Here is a 22,124-nt window from a genome sequence, read left to right on the forward strand (position 1 = left end):
ACAAATACTCCTGTTCTTTGTATAGTTAACACATTTACTCCACTTATGTCAGGTAGTTCTCTAAAGCTCATGTTATAACTTCAATTTTTTTCTGAAATAGTGATGGCCTGGTGGTTGTTGCACAACACTGGGAACTCTTGAGTTACAACCGAGGCTCTAACACAAACACAGTCAGTGGCCTTGGGCAAGTTACTTAAACTGTCACCTAAAGTTTTGCCATTTGTTGAATGGAAATTGCAATACTTATGAACTTCACACAGTGTTATGGGGGTTGGGACTGATGTCTATAAAGTGCTTTTCAGATTAAAAGAGACATATGGATATTTGAAATTATTATGATGGTAAATCCCATTGAAAAAATGTGTTCTGGTGTGTAACAGAGTAGCCTAGCCCCTTTAAGGCCACACAAACTGTCTTGTCTTAGTCCAGAATCAAGAGAATTCTGGGAATTGTTCCTGGAAGGGAGCATGTGATTGCAGGCAACAGCAAGACCTGGTGAGAAAGGAAACAGGACTATAAAAGAACTCCCTTCAGCGTAGTCAGGGAGATTGCTAAGCAGCAGTTGTTGGCTGAGAGACTCATTGTGGGGAAGGCACCAAAAGGAAATGGCAGCAGCTGTTGGAACTCTCCCAGTAAAAGGAAGACTTGAAGGGTTCTTCTGGCTGAAAAAGGTTAGAAGAAGGAGGTGGCCTATGAAAGGCTGTGGATGAGTCCTGCAGAGGAAAGAACCTTAGGGTAAGTTGTTCAGAGGAATGAAAGCCCTGTACTGCACTATTTGTGAGCCCTGCACTGAGGGCTGAAGACTTAGTTCTGTAGAAAATGGCCGGGGATGGGAAGTGGTGTGGGCCTGAAGGCTAGCATGTAAACCTGCTCTTATTTAGGGGTCTCAAGCAGAGCTGCTGGAGAGGGTTAGGAAGCCTTACTCATTCCCTTGCACCAAAGGGGCAGATGAAGGTGTGCCCTTGGTAAAGACTGCTTAGGCCAGGGAAGTGGAAGGATGACTTACTTTTTTTTTAAAAAAAAATGTTGTTGGATGTCATTACTCCAGAGGGGAGGACTCTATGGTTTTTCTGCATGGCTAAACCACATCAAAATAACAGATGGGAAACTGAGGCCTGGTGTACCCTACCAGCAGGAATCTGCAGCCTAGAGGGTAAACTGAGGCATTCTGAATCCTAATGCTGGAAAGGTAAGCCTTCTGTGAAACAATGGTCACCTACTCTCAGTTTTCCTACCATTATGATTATTCTTTGTGTAATCCTGCTGCTAGAAAGTAACTTATCTCAAGGAGTTATTTTGTATGATTTTTGAAGGCCAGTAATGTAAAGACATATGTAGCTTTCCAGGGGTGTTGTAATTCAGGCTGAAGAGTGAGACTAATCAGATCACTAGGTCTGAATACAGCATGGAAACTTTCAATTCTCTTCACTGTGTGGGAAAATGGATCTTACTGACAAGTTGAAGGGTGTTTCACTCCCTCCTAAAGCACTGCTGGTCCTTGAATGATAGAATCTACTTATTCCTCTCACCTAATTCCCCTAGGGCCCATTCTAGCAGCAATAAGCCCAGGGTTCTTTGTGCTCCTTATTTACTTCCCTCAGAGAGCAACTGAAAGGCTGTATCTCCTGCTGCTGGAAGCTAACTTTTCCACTGAACTGTGTGTGTCTAAGCTCAGTATATGTGTCTGAACAATTTCAGTCATGTACCAGCTATTCTAGATCTGCACTTGGCTGCCCTGGTATATGAGATGAGTATCTGGCCTGGTAATTCCCTAGCCTGGCTCCTTGCCCCCCTGCTGTCTGTGTATCGGACACCCAGGTTAGGCAGACCTTTTGAAGTTCTGGAGAGTCTTTGGCCTCTCTGCAGCCTCCTGATAGGATTCCTATTCAGTACTGCAAAGCAAACACTTGATCACATTATTCTTCCTGGCTGGTGTGTCTGGTCTGTGGGAGCTGCTTCTTTTAAGCTTCCAAAATGGTGGGAAGGAATCTACATTTGTAATGTCCCCCCAGCTCTTCCTGGCAAAAAACATTGAAATTCTCCATTGTAATAAAGTGTGCGCGCACACACACACACACACACACACAAAAATACTATGCTTTCTGCCAGGTGAACATTTATGAAAAGTTGTTTTCACTTCAGATCTGAATCTTTCTCTAGTTTTAGTAGAAAATAGCAAAACATTCAAGATAAAATTACAAAGTGTCTTGATCTTGTGAAAGGAATAAACAAAACATGCCCCGCACTCCTGCACCCTTTGATGTTTCTTCAGTATCTACATCTGGCTGCCCAGAAAACAGGTGGGCAGCCATGTTCCCTATCACATGCATTGAAAAATTATAAGCCAGACCACCAAAAATCATGAGACTTAAAAAATAATAAATAACGTTGGTGTTCTTTTTATTTGTCTTCTGAATTTTTTTTTTTTGTTTTTCAGTCTTCTGGGTGCATTTGGTTTTATTTCAAGCTCTCGCCACACAACCATAAGGACTAGAAAGTACAACTGGTCAGAAAAAGGGAAGAGGGATTGTCAAAGTTCCTTCCCCACTCTGAACTCTAGGGTACAGATGTGGGGACCTGCATGAAAAAACCCCTAAGCTTATTTTTACCAGCTTAGGTTAAAACTTCCCCAAGGTACAAGCTATTTTACCTTTTGTCCCTGGATTTTATTGCTGCCACCACCAAGCGTCTAACAAATATAACAGAGAAAGAGCCCAGTTGGAAACGTCTTTCCCTCCAAAATTCCCCCAAGCTCTACACCCCCTTTCCTGGGGAAGGCTTGATAAAAATCCTCACCAATTTGCATAGGCGAACACAGACCCAAACCCTTGGATCTTAAGAATAATGAAAAACCATTCAGTTTCTTAAAAGAAGAATTTTAATAGAAGTAAAAAGAATCACCTCTGTAAAATCGGGATGGTAAATACCTTAAAAGTAATTAGATTAAAAAAATAGAGAATCCCTCTAGGCAAAACCTTAAGTTACAAAAAGATACAAACAGGAATATCCATTCCATTCAGCACAGCTTATTTTCTCAACCATTTAAAGAAATAAGAATCTAACACATATCTAACTAGATTGCATATTGACTTTTTACAGGAGTTCTGATCTGCATTCCTGCTCCGGTCCTGGCAAAAGCAACACACAGACCGAGAGAGAGAACCCTTTGTCTCCCCCCCTCCCCCCCCCTCCAACTTTGAAAGTATCTTGTCTCCTCATTGGTCATTTTGGTCAGGTGCCAACAAGGTTGTCTTAGCTTCTTAACCCTTTACAGGTGAAAGGTTTTTCCTCTGGCCAGGAGGGATTTAAAGGTGTTTACCCTTCCCTTTATATTTATGCCAGGGATGTTGCATGGAAAACCCATGGTCCCAAACTGAAATATTTCAATTTGGATATGCCACTGCGGTGCCTCACAAGAAGTGTAGTTCAGATGCCTCATGCTCCCACTTTCTATAGGCCAAGCTCCCAGGTCAGACTACATCACCCAAAATATTTGATTTTGTTGAAAGCCCACGTTTCCATCCAGAAAGAATTTTGGTGAGACACTTCCATCCAGTTGTACTAGAAAACTCTTTTTAAAAAGCTGAGATTCTCTCCTTCACTTGTCTCCTGGACCTAAGGCTTAAAGTACACAACAGATATTTGCAAGACTCATAAAAGTTGGCAGCACTGCATCCTCTTTGTGTAAATTACATCCACTCAGGGCTTGTCTATGTGTAGAAGTTATACTGGTATAAGGTAGGACATGAATTTAAAATGCTAGAGTTATACCAGTAATATAGCCATGTGAACACTCTTATTCTGGTGTCAGAGTAATTTTTTGTCCAGTTTAGTTTATGAAACTCTGGAATCTTGAAAAAAGCCACTTTTATTCTAGAACAAGGGGAAGTTATACTAGTATAACTCCCGAGTTTTAAATTCATTATACTATACACAGTAACTATACTGATGTAATTATATCTGTATGTGCTGGGACAGACATGCCTCATGCTGACAAGGAGGGGGTTAATGAGAGCATGGGGGTCAGCACTCACTTCATGCCACAGTGCTCTGGAATATGGTTCCAGTGCTCTTCATGAGAGCTGGAATAGTATTCTGATGCTTCTGCTAACTCTAGCCACGTCCAAGACTCTGAGTGTGGGACAAGTGGGGCCCCAGTGCCTGGTGAGGGGAACTCGTCCTGGACCAGGTGGCCCCTTTCAGTCTATGGCTGCAGAATGCCTTCGAAGCTGGTAGGTCCTGGGCCCACGCAGGAAGTACTTGGCACTGGGTCAGCATGGAGGGAGCTGGGGATGCTTCAGCTGGCATTGTGCAGGGGAGCATAGGGCCAGACCACCAAGAGCCTTGGCTGGAGCCAAAGCTGGGCAATGTTGGGGGCTGGATACTAAGGATACTGGGACTGCAGAGTGCCCTTGCTGACCACAAGTAAAGAGGCAGGGCAGGACAGGCTCATTCTGAGTCCCCTCCTGGGCCTCCTCTAGATCCTCCACTGCCACTATCTTCCCTCTGCTCACCTTTGTTCTCCCCCAGGGACTCCCACTGCTCCAGTATGCAACTCAGCCCCACATTCCAAGCAAGCTTCTGCTGCCTTTGGGGGTGGTCCAATACTCTTTTTTTTTTGACTGGGGCACTGCTGTGGATCCAAGTGGCAGTACCACAGCTGCAGCAGATGTCAGGCATGGTGACAGGATTTAAAAAGAGCAGACCCAGCCCACTGTAGGGTTGACTAGAAAGGAGAGCAGAGCTTGGCTTCTCCAGATGTGAGAGAAACCTGATTGTAGCCCAGAGACTGAGGTAGCTTGCTTGGTGGACAAGCCTCCTGGTGGAAGGAATGACCAGACCCAGGGAAACTTCTTTTTACTCCTCAGAATTATATTCTTTGTAGGCCCAGGACTGACAGTATTCAGTCCTGGACTCGTAACAGTTTTATGGTGTGATGTGCAGTCTATGATAATTGAAACCCATTTTACCTTTGGCCCTGACCCTGGCGACCACTTGAATATTTACTTAATGTTAAGCATGTGAGTAGTCCTTTTTGAAGGTGGTGAATGCTTAAATGCTCCATTGGATCAGGGCACACATAAAAGCCGGAAATCCAGATGTTCTAATTACCTAGCCATAGTGGTTCAGAAAGTTTCAGAACTTAATATTACCCCAACCTGATATACAGAAAAGCTATTTTAGAGTATAGTTCATATTGCTGATTTTTCTATCACTTGAAGGCCTATATATGGTGAATCAGACAACTTTGCTTTAAAGGCAGAGGGATACAAAAATAGTACCAGTCAAAAAGCTTAAAAAATTGCAAAACAATGTTGTGTAAAAATGTAGCACAATGGGGTAGTATGATATGATGACTGTATTGGCTCTGGAAATAACTAGATGTTTCCATTCCATTTCACACACACAGCAGGGCAAAATTTATTGCACACAATGTTTTTTGGCAAAAAATGCAGGTTTGGTGACACTGAAATGTTTTGCGCATTCATGTCTTTTTTTTTTTCTGAACTGTTTCAGTCAAAAAAAAAGTCAAAAATTGAAACATTTTGTTTCAATATTTTTTAAGCAAGTGTTTTGATGTTGGTTCAAAATGACTCTTTGTTTCACAATTTCCTTTAATTTATTAAAAAACAAAGTTTTAAAATCAGCCAGTTGAAACATTTACATTTTTTCAAAATGGACAGCTGCTCAGTCAGAGTTTCCTCAACAACAACAGTTCAAATTCTGTTAACTTTTACAATTCAGCAGAAGAAGCAGGCAGTGACAGATGCTGGGGGAAGGAGCTTGAAGGGATGGGCAGCTGGTGCATAAGGGAGCCGGAGTGGAAGTGTATGCGAGGCAGGCAGTTGATGTGGCAGTGGAAGGAGACATGGATGGGCTGGAAATTTTTGTGTGGGAGTGGAGCTAGGAGTGGGAGGACAGACAGGTGCTGTGTGAGGGGCTGGCAGTGGGTAGGTGTGGTGGGGGGGAGAAGTATGAGAAGCCAGCGTATAGTGAGTGTCTGTGAGGGATCATCAGTCTGGAGAGAGGGCTAAACAGGGAAATCATGGTTGTTCTGAAAGGAGGCATGACAGCTACATACCACTTATATCAAACAAGCCAAAAGGACAGAAGTGGGCAAACCTTCTTTTGCCAGAATGGTTTTGCTGATGTTGTAAAGATGATATGCTAACATCCAAACAAGTGTAAAACTGTCTCCATTGGGCCATGAACAATATTTGCTTTGGGACAGTGAAATGAGAAATCAGGTGCTGTACTTAATGATTTGTAAATTATATGTTTTGGGTCATATGCTGTAGAGCATGAATTTGAGGCAAGAACTTCAGTCGCTTTCTCTGTGCTTTGCCCCTGAAATCATTTTTCTTTCTAGGCTGGCTCTTTCTCTTCTCTGCATCTACAGTACAGGCAACTTCAGTGAAGTCCTAGAGATCTGCAAGTGTGTTTCCTTTATAGGGAAAGGCAGAAGCGAAATGTTAAAGAAAATGTAGAGACCTGTAGATGCAGATTGACCTGCTTTTGGGGGTAGAAATTGAACAGTGGACAATGTGTGTCTCCCCCCCCCCGGAAGGCTTTCACGATTTTTGTTTGTTTTCAATAAGTACATAATATTCTTTCTGAATAAAGAATGGGCCTTGAAGGAAGAGCTAGCTGGTATTTACAGGTTGGCAGATATCTCTAAGAACTGCTGACTTGAAGAATGCCCAAACAGATGAAGAAGGGGATGGAGGAAAAGCTTTAGAGATCTATTGAGGAAACAGAGTTCAAATAACATTTCTCTTGGCTTTGTGTGTGTGCTGGGGGGTGGGGAAGATTTTCTATTTGGTGGTTTTGTCTTTGTCCTTGTAAGTAATTGTTTTATAACTTCAGTAAATTCTTTGAATGAAAGAATGTAAAAGATTACACCTGTATTTCCAATTTATTTCCCTAGTAAAGGAAATGAAGATTTAAATAACAACCATAAAAGCTTTATTCAGATTAAACTGAGAGTTGTCATAGGATCCAAAGGGATTAGCTAACAAAAATTTGACCTTGTCTCAAAGCAGGAGAGAAGCAAGATCCTGGCACTTGGGATATTTGTGTGTAGGGGATGGAGATTATTTTGGATTGAGGCGATCTGGCACTTGAAGTGTAAGGGTAGGGAGAAAGTGCTATTGTCCATCAGCTGGGAGGCAAGGAAGGGAATGCCGCAAAGGAGGGAATGTGAGTTGCTGCCAGTTTGGGGGTAGAGTTTAGTTGCTGTTGTGAGGAGGGGAAGAGTTAATCATTGGGGAGGGAGAAAAGGAAGGAGTATAAGGAGCCAGCAGTTCATTTGGGGCACTGGGGTGAGGGAGGGCTGATTGGTAATGTGGGAAAGAAGAAACTAAGGAGAAACATACAGTTCTAGTTGCCTATGGGTTTTTTTCTTGTTTTGTTTTGTTGTTTTTTTTTTGCCTATAGGTCTGAGCCAGCCTAAAGTTGATGGGATTCAGAACCGAATGAAAATAAATAACTTGCATGGCGGAGTACACCAAACAAGGAGATGTGACTCTATTCCTGAATAAGTGACTAGCAGTACCCATGGAAAATATAACTTTCACCTCAGTGTGGCACTTCCATGACAACATCTCCTCGGATATGGCAATGCCTAGAAACATACTTGCAATTTGGATCTAGCTATGTATTGTCCCTCTACTCCTGCCCTTTTAACTCTCTGATTGCTCAATTGGCTGAATGGTCTAATGCACCGCTTTGAACAGAGTTGTTGTATCCACTCCCTGCTTCCTAGACTCTTTGACTCTTCCAATGCCCACCAGTGACTATTCTCCCAGTAAATTCTCCATTCTGTATGCATATAGGGATTAATTTTTTTCATTTGGAAGAGCAGGATAATCATCTTACTTCATTGTATGAGCTCATAGTTCAGCTACATGGAGTTGAAATTTAGTTCTCCAAATGTCTGGTATGTGTCAAACAATATAAAATTCTGTTATATGGCTGTAGATTTTTGTTGTGCAGTTGAATGGGTATTCTTCCACTCTCCCAGATTATCCTACATCCTAATCTGTCATCAGTAGTATGGTAAAAAATTCTGGGCACCTCTTTCCAAGTAGATAGACCCCAAGATGGAAACTCTCACAGTTGCTGACCTCTTTCTTCCTAGTGGATATAAAATTGAATTCCTCCTTTACCTAATCCAATTTACATAGTCCTTTGTACTCTGCTCCCAAGAGAAACCAGGGAGAAGAAGTAAAATGAATTGAAGGTCAGCAAATACAGGCTCTGCTAGACTTAGAATTAGCTAATCAAAATTTTTCACACACAGCTTTTTTCAAAAAGGAACACAACCTGCCCTTTGTTCAAACAAAAGTTTTCACTAAAAATTGTCATCAAAATATTTTAATTTATTACAATGTTTTTGAACTTTTTTATATAAAAATTTACTGAAAATTGCATTTTCTTACTGAAAACTCACTTTCAGAAAACAAAAGTTAAGAAATGACTTTGGGGTAAAAATGTAGTGGAAACAACTTCAAAATGTGTCAGTTCCAACAGTGAACACATTCAGGGAAAAATATTATTTTTAAAGCAAATAATTTCAGTACTTCTGCTGATCTCAACTTCCATGATATTTCACAAGATGGTCACTGAGGTACCCAGGACCTAAACAGTTTAGATCATTATGGATTAAAATGAACATTAAATTGCACATGGAAAATAGCTAGAAGCCAGTGCAGACTCTGGAGTTCAGATGTAATATACTCCCTTTCAGAAATATAGCTTAACAAGTGGGCTGCTACATTCTGCACTAGGGGCTTGCTCCAAAGTCCATTGTAGTTAATGGAAAGGTTCCCATTGGTTTAAATATGCCTTGGATCAAGGTCTAGCTGAGCTTGTCAAACAGTATTTGTTGCATGTTTTCCACCTAATGTATTTAATACTCCCCTTCACCTCCCCGCCAATAACATAAAAATGTCTGATCTTTCTCTTCAGAAGCTGTACCCAGCTCTGATAAAGAGGAGAGATGAGATCTTTACTTTGAAACTCCACTGGCAGTTTTGCTAATTATGTCTGCATTGGGTTGCTCACACATGTATTCAATTTGGTGTCAAAGATGATGATGGGCAGAGCAATCAAGTGACTAGAATCTATGGAGAAATGGGGATGGATTTTCAAGTTCTACAGTGTTGGGGTACAGACAGGGACTTCTGATGACTCAGTATCAAGTCGAAAATAACATTCTTTAGCTTTCCTTGAAGTTGCTCTAAGTGCCATAATGGAGGATCCTGTCTATTTACAAATGTGAATAACGACGTGTTCTTACCAAAGGTGGATAACCATGTGTAATATTTTTGAAAAGGATAAACAAGTTCATCCAACTAGACTTATTCTCTACTTCTCCTATTCCGCTGGAAGTCTAACCCCACTCCTTCAAGCAAACTGAGAAATGCTGAATAATCACTGTATGTTCACTGTTGGATATTTCTTTGTCCATTTCCAATTACTGTGTACCGATATTTATTTAACTTTGTTGAAATGAGACACACTGTACACAGTGACCTTGCTAAAGATGAAGGATAGCCTAGTAGTGATGAGTAACATCAGAAGGATTTTGATTCATATTCTGAATGTTAGTATATCTTGTTAGTATATCTTCTGCTTGGACTTTTTCCAAAGTCAGCTTTCAGCTAGTCTAAATTTCATCCACAAACCAAAGAGAAAAAGATATACTAAAAGAGAACTCATTTAAGAGAACAAAATATTTACAATTTTTCTTCCTGTCCTAAGAAAGGACCTTTCTAATCTTCCCCCCTACCACCTTGTTTTGTTCCGTTGCTTTGTTTTTAGACCATTCCTCTCTCTCACACTCTGAAACAGGCAGTTTTTTTCCTATTTAGTGTACTCTTGCATCTGTCCCTTTTCTCTTGTATCATCTGTCTCTTCGTTTCATGCTTCTCCTTTGTGTCAGCCCAACTTTCATCCATTCTCCTTTTCCCCTATACCCACCAACATACATATGCATGCTTTTTGCTTTACCCAGCTGACAGCCACATGCTGTGCACCTGGCTCAAGAAGGGAATTTGCCTCCTAGGTTTGTCATGTACAGAGACAAGTGCATTTAATAGCAGCCCATACATTTATGTGATAAAGAAAATTCCCATTTTTAACCATAATAGATCCGTATATAGTATATTCATGGAAAACAAGTTGATTTGACCTCCATTCACCATTGTAAAGGCAGATACCATTATGTTGTGCTTTCACAGGGAAAAACAAAATGGAACTCGTGATATTACGCTGATTCTTTAACCACCCATATGATATCTGTGGTTTAATGCAGACCATGACCGGAAGCAGTCTGGGTTTTAACCCACAAAACAGGAAGCCTTTGCCACTGTACAGGATGAGAGGGACAAATGTTGAGTAAAGTTGGGCATAATTTGTGAAATATTTCTCTTGTGAGAATTAAAAAACATGACACAATCCAGTTCATGTAACAACTCACTCTTGTAGCTTCTGAAACACCAGAATGGAGAAAGGGTTGTCCCCTACTTAACATCCCCCCCACACTCTCACACTGCTCATACCATAAAAGCAGGTGGGCTAGTTACAGCAGTAGGAGTCAAAGGGCTGGAAATTCTAGTCTTGACTCTGCTACTGATATTAACGCTTTGCACACTTCATTATAGAAATGCTACTTAGTAGAGAGTATATTTACACACCACTTTACAGGTGGTGAAACAAAGTTCACATAGAAAGTCAGTGTCATAACCTGGGTTACAACCCTAGTTTGTTGACTTCTAGATAGAACTGGTCAAAAAAATGAAAAACCTTTTCATGGAAAATGTCTCCCTCTTTTTCACTGAAAAATTTCAGATTTTGGAAATATTCAATTTTCTATTTCTAGTCCTATGTCTAATTACTGAATCTAGACAATAGTGTCTCCTTTATTAAGAAAGCCACTTAATTGTTCTGTGCTTCCATTTTCCCATCTGAAAAATGTGGTCAGAGATTCTATTTTTTTATTTTACTGCAATCAACATCCAAAATCATGGTTTAAGATGTCCCTAGTTAAGTATCAGAGTAGCAGCCGTGTTAGTCTGTATTCACAAAAAGAAAAGGAGTACTTGTGGCACCTTAGAGATTAACAAATTTATTAGAGCATAAGCTTTCGTGAGCTACAGGCTGTAGCTCATGAAAGCTTATGCTCTAATAAATTTGTTAGTCTCTAAGGTGCCACAAGTACTCCTTTTCTTTTTCCTAGTTAAGTATGTGTGTGTGAAGTATTATTAGTCTCATTTTACAAATGGAACAACTTTGCAAGATTTATTAGCAAAAAATTCCCAATTTTGAAGAATAAGATAGCTCAGTAAAATCCGATCTCAGTGCTTGTGATCTTCAAGTATATTGTCTGTTCTGTGAAGGCAGCTCCTTAAATGATTTGGTCAGAGCTGGTATTCATGAACTACTTACATAAGATAAAATACCATAAGAAAACTGACAAACAACTGCAACTAATGGAAAAAATTGAGAATTTCACAAGCAGCATAAATAAAATTTGACAATTACTTGTTACAAATTATTTATGCATCTGTAGGGTTCCAGTTAAATAGCAAAGTTTGTACCCATAGCTGTTGACAAATTCAGAGCTAATTCTGACAACAAAAGAAGTAAATAACTCAGAACTAAGTTGACTTTTTCTCCAAGATAGCAAAATTGAGATTTCCAAAAGATGAAACCTGTTTTGTGGGTGGAGGGGATGGTGAAGGAACTGGGGTGGGGGAGGAAAGTAGTTTTTAGACTTCTCAAAGGGTATTAAACTAATAGAAAACAAACCACTAAATTAAAAAGCTGTAAACAAAGGTCATATTCTGTGCTGGTGTAAATTGGCATAGTTCTATTGAATTTGGCACTGCTCTGCTGATAAACACGTGCTGAGGATTTAGTCCATTTTTGACAGTCTCCGTGACAAAACATATTATAGATATTTGCTAGACAGGTCTTGTAGAATTTAGAGTTGCTTTGCTTGATTGATTCTTTGTGCATGTGCCTGCCCCCTCCACCTACCATGCTGAGGGCTGTGTCATTTAGCATGACTCCATTATATTCAATTGAGCAGTGGCTGCGGGAGGCCAGACAGCATATGTCCTTGGGCCATACAAGTGCTATTTAGCTACATGTACCCTGCAAAGCCAGAGGCACTCAAGGGACTACAAAAAGAGTCACATTAGTGACAATAGTACTAAATGCCTATACAGTGTTATGTAAATGCTCATGGTGATGAAGTGTGTGGTATATCTTCTCAGCTGGTTACAATGTTGTGCTGTGTATAGTAGGTTGTTGCTGCTTGCAGTGAATAATTTATAACTAATATTGTTGGCTGCCTGTCCTGATGAAGTGAGTTAAAAATATATAGTCCCAGATGGTCTAATATCATTGTCTTCTCTTACAGATCACTTTACTGACTATTTTCTTCCTCCTAACACCTTTTCATGGTGTGAAGAATAGAAGTAGTTGCTTGAGGTACCTTGAACCAGTCTACCAGTTCCTTAATCTCAGGCCTTGTCTAAACACAAATTGTACTGATTTAATTAAATCCCTGCGGAAACTGGTATGTATGTGAATGCTCTCCTAAACTAATTTGAGTGTTATATAGCGCTGCTTTTGGTAAATCAGTTTCTAAACTGATTTAACTATATTAGCACATCTTTTTGTTTGTTCATAAGGCCTTGAAGGTGTTTTTCCTAACTAAAAAATAGATACAGAAAAATTATTTGACAAAAGTCTTTACTTGCCACTATTCATTATAGCACCATAACAATAAATGGTCTGAACAGTCTCTTTTTGGAAGCAGAAAGTTTACTGATACTTCCATCAGAATCTCTGGACTGATGATCCAGAGTAGGATTGAGAGAGTGCAGAAACTATTTAAATGTGTGGGGGAAAACAGGGACTCTTTAAATGTGTTATAAAATTGATTCTGTTTATCTGTTAATGTACTTTACCTAGGAGTCCGGTGGCACATTAAAGACTAACAGATTTATTTGAGCATAAGCTTTCATGGGTAAAAACCTCACTTCTTCAGATGCATGGAGTGAAAGTTACAGATGCAGACATAAATATACTGACACATGAAGAGAAGGGCGTTACCTCACAAGTGGAGAACCAGGGTTGACAGGGCCAATTGGATCAGGCTGGATGTAGTCTATTCCCAACAATAGATGAGAAGGTGTCAATTCCAGGAGAGTCAAAGCTGCTTCTGAGTAGCAGCCGTGTTAGTCTGTATCCACAAAAAGAAAAGGAGTACTTGTGGCACCTTAGAGACTAACAAATTTATTTGAGCATAAACTGCTTCTGTAATGAGCCAGCCACTCCAGTCCCTATTCAAGCCCAAATTAATGGTGTTAAATTTGCAAATGAATTTTAGTACTGTTGTTTCTGTTTGAAGTCTGTTTCTGAAGGTTTTTTTTTGTTCAAGTATAGCTACTTTCAAATCTATTATAGAATGTCCAGCAAGATTGAAGTGTTCTCCCACTGGCTTTTGTGTGTTACAATTTGAATAAAACAACTGATGTCCGATTTGTGTCCATTTATTCTTTTATGTGGGGACGGTCCGGTTTGGCCAATGTACATGGCAGAGGGGCATTACTGGCACATGATGGCATATATAACATTAGTAGACATGCAGGTGAATGAGCTTCTGATGGTGTGGCTGATGTGGTTGGGTCCTCTGATGGTGTTGCTAGAGTAGATATGGGGACAGAGTAGGCAATGAGGTTTGCTACAGGGATTGGTTCCTGGGTTAGTGTTTCTGTGGTGTGGTGTGTAGTTGCTGGTGAGTATTTGCTTCAGGTTGGGGGGCTGTCTGTAAGCGAGGACTGGCCTGCCTCCCCAGGTCTGTGAGAGAGAGGAATCGTTTTACAGGATCTTTAAGAGGTCACCAGACCCCCTTGTTTTTTTTGTGGATACAGACTAACACAGTTATCCCCCTGATACTATACTTTAACATTCAGAGTGTCTCTGTTCTTGAAACACTCTGGTCCTGATCCAACTCCCCTTGAAGTTAATTACAGGATTATTATTAGTTTATTCTAATAGGCATTGGATTGGGCCCTCTGTATTGTAGCTTACGAAATCTTATGCTCAAATAAATTTGTTAATCTCTAAGGTGCCATAAGTACTCCTTTTCTTTTTGCGAATACAGACTAACATGGCTGCTACTCTGTAGACTGCAAAGGTGGCTGCTTCCTATTTTATTGGTAATGCTGTGTTGTTTTATTCAAGTTACATAAAATGAATTAATTGTAACAGCATAGCCTGCCCTTTTAAAGGCCAGGAGACGTGGGCCTAGCCCAGTCCTGTTCAGTCAGTCCTACCTGTGCTATAACTGCATCCCAACCTGAGGGGCAGGAGTGAGGGAATCAGGTGTTAGAATGGCAAACACTTGGGCCTCCTAATCAAAAGGGCTTAAGAGAATGCAGTCAGGAGGCAGCTGGGCTAAGAACTTCATAGAACATTTTAGGTTCCTATGGGAAGCCCTGATATAGGATCTATAAGAAAGAGGGAGTCCCTGGGAGAAACTGCTAGAGTCCCTAGGGAGGGGAAGCAGAGGAAGCCCTGTCAGGACTAAGGAGGGAAGAAGCAAGTTGATTGGATGTCTTGTTTGGCTGTTTAAATTGGACTTCTGTCACCCAGAAGGAGAATGAACTAAGCTGCGGGCTGAGTCACCCAGAAGAATACCTCTGTAGCAGCAGATTGGCCAACAAAAGAGGGTGGTATGGATAAAGTGCCTGCAATACCACATCATGGCATGATGCGGGGGGGGGGGGGGGGGGGGTCTGGTGGTGAGTGCGGCTCCCCGTTGCAATGATTTAGGGAAAGATTTTTCAAACATGCAAAGGGCAATTAGGTGCCCAACTCCCCCTACCTTTCCAACTTCTTGCAGCAGTTACATATATGCATTGTTTTACTCTATACATAACTTCATGAAGTGGAATTACTCATGTGCTAAAAGTTAAGCACATCAGATTCACTCTTCCAGGTAGAATGATCAGAGTACACTTCATATTGTACTGTCACTTTTCATTTTAATTTTTACTTAATAAAAATGTTTCATTTTAAACTTAAATATTTTAATAAACATCCTTATAGAAAAACTATCCCATAAAGCTAGGTGATTTTTTAAAAAATAAATAAAGCAGATAAACATATTTTAAGTATGTCTTTTGTTTTGACACAATAGTAAAACAAACAAACAAACAAAAAAACAGAAACAAACTACAGGCCAGATCCTCAGCTAGCATAAATTGATGCAATTCCATTGACTTCATTGGAACTTACACTGATTTAAATCAGCTGAGGTTCTGGCCCTTTATCTGGACTTTCAATAAGATCACACTGAAAACACTATCCTTGCAGCCTGGGTTTCATGTTGCATTTTTTTTTTAAGCCCTGAACTTTGCCAGTGTTTGAAACAGAGTAAAGGTTAAAGTGGGATTTAGATGAGGAAAAAGTAGCTTTATTCCTCGAGGCACTGAGTTTTCTCTGTTTGAAGAGTCAGGACTGATTTGGTGGTGCTTCTCCCAAAGCACTGTACTGCCAATAGGATGAATGAGAGAAGTTGGAGAGCTAGTAGATAGTTGTCTGGGCAGTCAGAGTTGCACCTTGGTGCACTCCAGCTCTGTCTAATCCTAGAGGTAAACTATGAACACTGCAGACACTATTGCAGCCTGTGTCTGGCTTTAAATTACATCCCTAGACATACACAATTTTACCACTTTTTTGCAGGATTTTTTTTTAAGACAGGTGTTCATTTCTTCCTAGTATTAGGAGGAAGCAGCAGCTTTTTCACCCTTTCTGATCCTTATTTTGCCCTGTTCACTTCTAAAAGATTCAGCAGAGAAGAAACAGCTCTGTCGTGGAGAGGGGGAAGTTAAATAAATAACAAAACCAATGACTTTATAGAGATGTCCTCTTCTCTAGGCTTTCTCATGTCTGTTAAATGCTGCAGTGTCTTCCACAGAAATAGTTTCAATACAAATTTCACTCATGTGCATAAAAATTCTTGTGTCTTGAGTGCACGTGTCAGAGGTTTATTTCCCTGCCTTAAATCTTGTATTATGTTTCTCTCATACAGAGCCAGGACCACTCTTTACTGAACACCTGTCCTTCTTTGTTCTCTTGGCCTTTTCCTTCTGTATCCTAAAGATCTCCTTTTTCATTTAAATTCTCAGTTTGTTCATGTTCCCTCTGTTTCAGATAGTATGTCTTGCCTAGCACAGTGGTCTTCAACCAGTGGGACATGTACCCCTGGGGTCTTCCAGGGGGGACATCAACTCATATTTGCCTAGTTTTACAACAGGCTACATAAAAATCACTAGCAAAGTCAGAACAAACGAAAATTTCATACAGACAATGACTTGTTTATGCTGCTCTATACACTCTACACTGAATATTAATATTCCGGTTGATCTAATTTATAATATTGTCAAAATGAGAAAGTAAGCAATTTTTCAGTAATAGTGGGCTGTGATGCTTTTGTATTTGTATGTCTGATTTTATAAACAAGTTGTTTTTAAATGAGGTGAAACTTGGGGGTTTCAATACTAGACAAATCAGACTCCTGAAAGGAGTACTGTAGTCTGGAAGGATTGAGAGCCACTGGCCTAACAGATACTTTAGTTTTTATGAATCTTGACTAAGAAAATTGCTTCTCATTTCACAGTATTTCATAAGAGAACTACAAATACAGTAGTTTAAAAGGTGGAGCTGAAGATCTCTTCCTGTATGAATTATTTTCTGATAACTAAGTAATATTATAGTTTACCTTTAGAATCCACAAGTCTAACTCTACAGGAACAGGTCTTAACTTCCAAGGACTTCCATAACATTTGCTTCGTTTCCCCCAGCTACTAGCCCTGCAAACTCCATCTGGGCCCTGGAAGTCAAGCAGCATTTGTTCTGACTCATGGATTATAATCCTTAATCAAATAAAGTACGTTATAGGTTGTCATAAATATAAAGGGAAGGGTAAACACCTTTAAAATCCCTCCTGGCCAGAGGAAAAACCCTTTCACCTGTAAAGGGTTAAGAAGCTAGGATAACCTCGCTAGCACCTGACCAAAATGACCAATGAGGAGACAAGATACTTTCAAAAGCTGGGGGGAGGGAGAAACAAAGCCTCTCTATCTGTGTGATGCTTTTGCCGAGGACAGAGCAGGAATGGAGTCTTAGAACTTAATAAGTAATCTTGCTAGATATGCATTAGATTCTGATTTCTTTAAATGGCTGAGAAAATAAACTGTGCTGAATGGAATGGATATTCCCGTTTTTGTGTCTTTTTGTAACTTAAGGTTTTGCCTAGAGGGATTTTCTATGCTTTGAATCTAATTACCCTGTAAGGTATTTACCATCCTGATTTTACAGAGGTGATTCTTTTTACTTTTTCTTCTTTTAACATTCTTCTTAAGAAACTGAATGCTTTTTCATTATTCTTAAGATCCAAGGGTTTGGGTGTGTGTTCACCTATGCAAATTGGTGATGATTTTTATCAAACCTTCCCCAGGAAAGGGGGTGTAACTTTTGGGGGGAAAGACGTTTCCAAACCGACTCTTTCCCAGTAACCGGTGTTAGACGTTTGGTGGTGGCAGTGGAAGTCCAAGGGCAAAAGGTAAAATAGTTTGTACCTTGGGGAAGTTTTAACCTAAGCTGGTAAAAGTAAGCTTAGGAGGTTTTCATGCAGGTCCCCACATCTGTACCCTAGCATTCAGAGTGGGGAAGGAACCTTGACATAGGTGCAATTCGGTATACAGCTCTTTAAAGCTTAACATAGAGATTTTGGAATTTGAACTTGGGCTCTTCATCATCCAGCTTGTTGCTCCCAAACAGCAGCCCAGGCCTGGTTTTGTCACTTATCTCAAACAGCTCCTTGGGAGTACAGCATGCTATTGGCAGCATTGCATCAAGCAGTGTTCAAGTGTTTGCCTTGGCTCTCCACAGTCACACTTGGGGTTGTTCCTCAGCTTCCATTATGTCATTTTGTCACCATTCTTTGCCATCCCAGATCTCATTCAATTTAGAGTACACCAATGTTTTTGTTCTAGGCCTGTGTCTGAAGGAACTAGTTTCTCCAAGATCATTGGCACTTCTTGCTATTTTGTTACATTGTAGTTTTCCACAGCAGTATTTTAAGGAAAGTGATTTTCAGAGGCAAGGCTCTTTCTGGACTTCCATCTCTTGGGTGGTGGAATGTGTACATACAATAGCTCATGCACCTGTTTCTGTCTTTTTTTGCTGAAAGCATACCCTGTCACTGATGATGGTGCAATCCCCGCAGGCAGTATTGCAAATGTGGGACTTGGTTTCAAAATCCCTGCAATAATCCTACAGGATTGATTTATTGAGTTCAGTATCTATTTGTGTGCATGACTCGTGGATGACCAGACTGAGGCACAATACATCACCACTGAGCAGCACAGGGTAAAACTGGTTGAATTTGGGTCCTGATCCTGCAACCACTTAGGTACTCTGTTAACGTTGAGCATGTGCATAGTCCCACTCACATTAATGGCAAAGGGGAGTCAGTGGAACTGATCAAATGCTTTAAATGATGTCTGTGTTTGCAGGATTGGAGCCTAAATTAATAATTCTATTAATGCTATATGAGACAGAAAGAATATACTTCACTCTTCTACAGCTTTATTGGCTCTATACTGCTAAGACGAGGTTGTCATTGAAGTGTGCAAATAGTACTCTGAATACACCCAAACTAAAAAGGAACTGCAGCCAGGTACTGTGAGTAAGCCAGTTCTGTTTTCACATGGTAACATTTCTGATCATCACTGTACTTTAGCAATGTCAAACATAATACAGAACCCAGGGACAGCAATAAGATTCTGTCAAACATGCAGGGTATTGGTAGCTCTAAATTCCAAATTTGTAAATGGCTGTAGCTGCTCTCAGAAGAGCCTCCTGTTTTATGTTGTGGAAATCCCCAATGTCAGTGATGACAGGTAATCTTAGTTCTTTAACTCTCCAAGTTTGAGAATTATACCAGAACATATCTATGAAAATTTCATTGTGAATGTTTCCCTTCCAGGTTACTTTATTACCTCTTAAAGAATGCTATTGGCAGGACTGACAGCAAGCAGACTGGAAAGTGGTATTAAAACAAGTCCGGGACATGAAAGCTTAAGTAATGGCTTTTTATTACTTATAACACTTGCACAAACAAGTGCTGCAGAAAGAAAAATAAGGAAAGAAAGGATAAGGGCTGAAGGTGTCTTCTGTACAGGACATGGATTGGTTGAGAAGGACTCAGAATGTAATAGTGTTGTCAATACCTTTTTTTTACCAAACAGAATAAATAAATTTATTTTTGGTCCATCTTATTGTTAGTTGCTGCATGCATGTAGTAACAAGAGAGTGTTCGAGGTGGTGCGATATATCTTGCTACCAGGAGACAATGAGAACTGTGACAGCTGAGTTTTAATCTCTCAATAATGAAGATTAATAAAAAGAAAAATAGATATCTCTACTAGGCAGATGGTGAGTTTGTTTCATAGCTAACATCTGGGTTTGGAGGGGAGAATATTCCAAAAAACATTAACATCCCAAACTGGCTTTTTCCAGCATCACCACCTGTAAAGAGGAGAGATGCAAATGTGAGCTCAAATACCTACTATGATGGGGGGAGAAGGTAACAGGGACTCCAGACTGGTTTATAGGACAGTGTGTATAATGCTGCATGATTCAAATTAAAAATGGACATTACAGAGGTAATGGGGATAACCTGCTCAGGGAGGACATTTGTGTAAATGCATTTTTGAGATGATTGTCTGATATTCTAATGGCCAGGATAATACCCCAAAGATTAAAATGTATCTGAGCTATGATGATTCCTAACAGGGATCAGCAAGGTGTGATTGTCCCAATCTGGCTGATCAAGGGGTCAAAGAAAGGGAAGGTTTAGATAAAATAACTTCCATTTTGTAGAGTGGAAGATTAGTTATGTTATGCATACCTCCCTTAAGTTTTAACCTGATCTCTCACCTTAATTAAATTTTGTTTTTAATTAGACCATTTGAATCCTAGACTGCTTGGGAATTTAACTTGGATCATCCATGACAGAGAAAACCCTTCATCCTCTGAGGAAAAATAGTGACGGGGTAGCATCTGCAGCTGAACTCTCAAGGGAGTTGGTCTAAGGAGTCCTCCTATGTAAAGGGTGTCACTTGCAGGGTTTAGATTTGATGGACACATGGGGAAACCCCTAATGTTAAAACTAAGTTTGTTCAGTATTCAGAACTTAGTTTGTCTGAGCTTAAAAGAATAAGATTCATCCTCCCCACTTAGCAGCTTAGTCCTTTGGATGTTGGTGTTATACATAGGTTTGCAGATAGAATCATAAGACTGAAAGGGACCTCAAGAAGTCTAGCCCAGTCCCCTGCACTCAAGGCAGGACAAAGTAGTTATCCCTGACAGGAGTTTGTCTAATCTGCTCTTTAAAATTTTCGATGATGGAGATTCCACAACCTCCCTAGCCAGCTTATTCCAGTGCTTAACTATGTTGACAATTAGGAAGTTTTTTCCCTAATGTCCATTACTGCAATTTAAGCCCCTTGTTGCTGCTTCTATCCTCAAAGGTTAAAGAGAACAATTTTTCTCCCTCCTCCTTGAAAAACCTTTTATGTACTTGAAAACTCTTATTTTATCCCCCCTCAGCCTTCTCTTCTACAGACTAAACAAACCCAGTTTTTTCAATCTTCCCCCATAGGTTATGTTTTCTAGACCTTTAATCATTTTTGTTGCTCTCTATGAACTTTCTCCAATTTGTCCACATCTTTCCTGAAATGTGACGCCCAGAACTGGACACAATACTCCAGTTGAATCCTAATCAGCATGGAGTATAGCAGAAGAATGACTTCTAGCTTGCTTACAACACTCTTGCTAATACATCCAGAATGATGTAAAAGGGAATCCCAGAAGAGGATGGTGTTTTTCACCTCGTGTCCTTTCAGAAGAGGTTCTCCAGTTTCTTTTGGTATGCCACATGGGATGGCAGATGAGGACAATTGCTCACTTCTACAACTCTGGGTCAGACAACATTAGAAATGCTTAGGAAAAAAATAAAAATTAAGCATGTTACTTAATTCTGGAAAACTGATTATAAATTACAGTTTGACATCAAAATCCAATTACTTTGGACTACAAATGGCAGAGGGGCAACTCTAATAGATGATGGACTAGTAGCCATTTTTCAGCACTTTATATAAAAAGTGGTGCTAACTGTCTGAAATGTCTAACTGAAGAAATAAGGCTAAAGACCCAGCAAGTGATGGAGGAAAATTAGAGGTCAGATGAGACTGGAAATGCTTGGGGGGAAAAAGAATCAGAACTAAGTAAAGTGCTTAATTTTGGAAAAATGCAATTAAGTATGGTTTGACATCAAAATCCAGTTATATTGGACTGCAAATGATTGTATCTGTCATCACCCATCATGCTCCAATATATAATCCAACCAACACAAGTTCAGAAGAAACTTGCCCAGAAGTATGGTAGTGTATTATTATTTTCTATGGCTGTTGTACACCTTCCTTTGAAGCATCTTTTAGCTGGCCCACGGGTCTGATCTGATATGGCTATTCCAGTATTGTACATGTGCTAGGCTTTGTGCAGAGGAAAATGACTCTCACAGCCATTGATAAGCAGAAGCTTCACCGGCCTCCCGAACTACGCAGCTAGGGCCTGCTTCTTGTTTTGAAGAAATTACTTTCTCCCTTGTTACAACTGCAAAAGCTGATTAGGCATTGTTGGCTTAACGGTGAGTGCTTTGGTGAATCCTGCCCATCTGGTAACGTAATGCAGCCTACTTCCCCATGGTAGAGTCTCCCATAGGGTAACTATTCTAGTGAGAATTACATGTTGTGGGGGGATACAGAGCATGCTTTATGCAGTGCTAATGCAGTTCAAACTTCCATAGATAGCTTTTGTTGGATAAAGATGGAATTGTAGGCATCACTTTCAAGCAGAAGCTCCTTAACAGAACATTCAAGTCTTGGGTTTGGATGCTTCAGGTGGCATGTAAGTGTGTGAATCTAAGGGTCTGTATAAGCATCCAAATGTCCTATTTGGATGTCCTGTTAAGG

At 40.2% G+C, this 22,124-nt stretch overlaps 1 long non-coding RNA gene across 1 annotated transcript; it reads left to right on the forward strand.

The window, feature by feature from the left end:
- The first annotated feature begins 511 nt into the window (after positions 1–511).
- Positions 512–9,690, forward strand: LOC119853666. Its single transcript, XR_005292171.2, has 3 exons — positions 512–735; positions 1,049–1,189; positions 7,438–9,690. It is a non-coding gene; the product is annotated as an uncharacterized LOC119853666 (long non-coding RNA).
- The last annotated feature ends 12,434 nt before the right edge of the window (positions 9,691–22,124 follow it).

Source organism: Dermochelys coriacea, chromosome 3 (genome assembly GCF_009764565.3).
Source record: "Dermochelys coriacea isolate rDerCor1 chromosome 3, rDerCor1.pri.v4, whole genome shotgun sequence".
Taxonomy (NCBI): Eukaryota; Metazoa; Chordata; order Testudines; family Dermochelyidae; genus Dermochelys; species Dermochelys coriacea.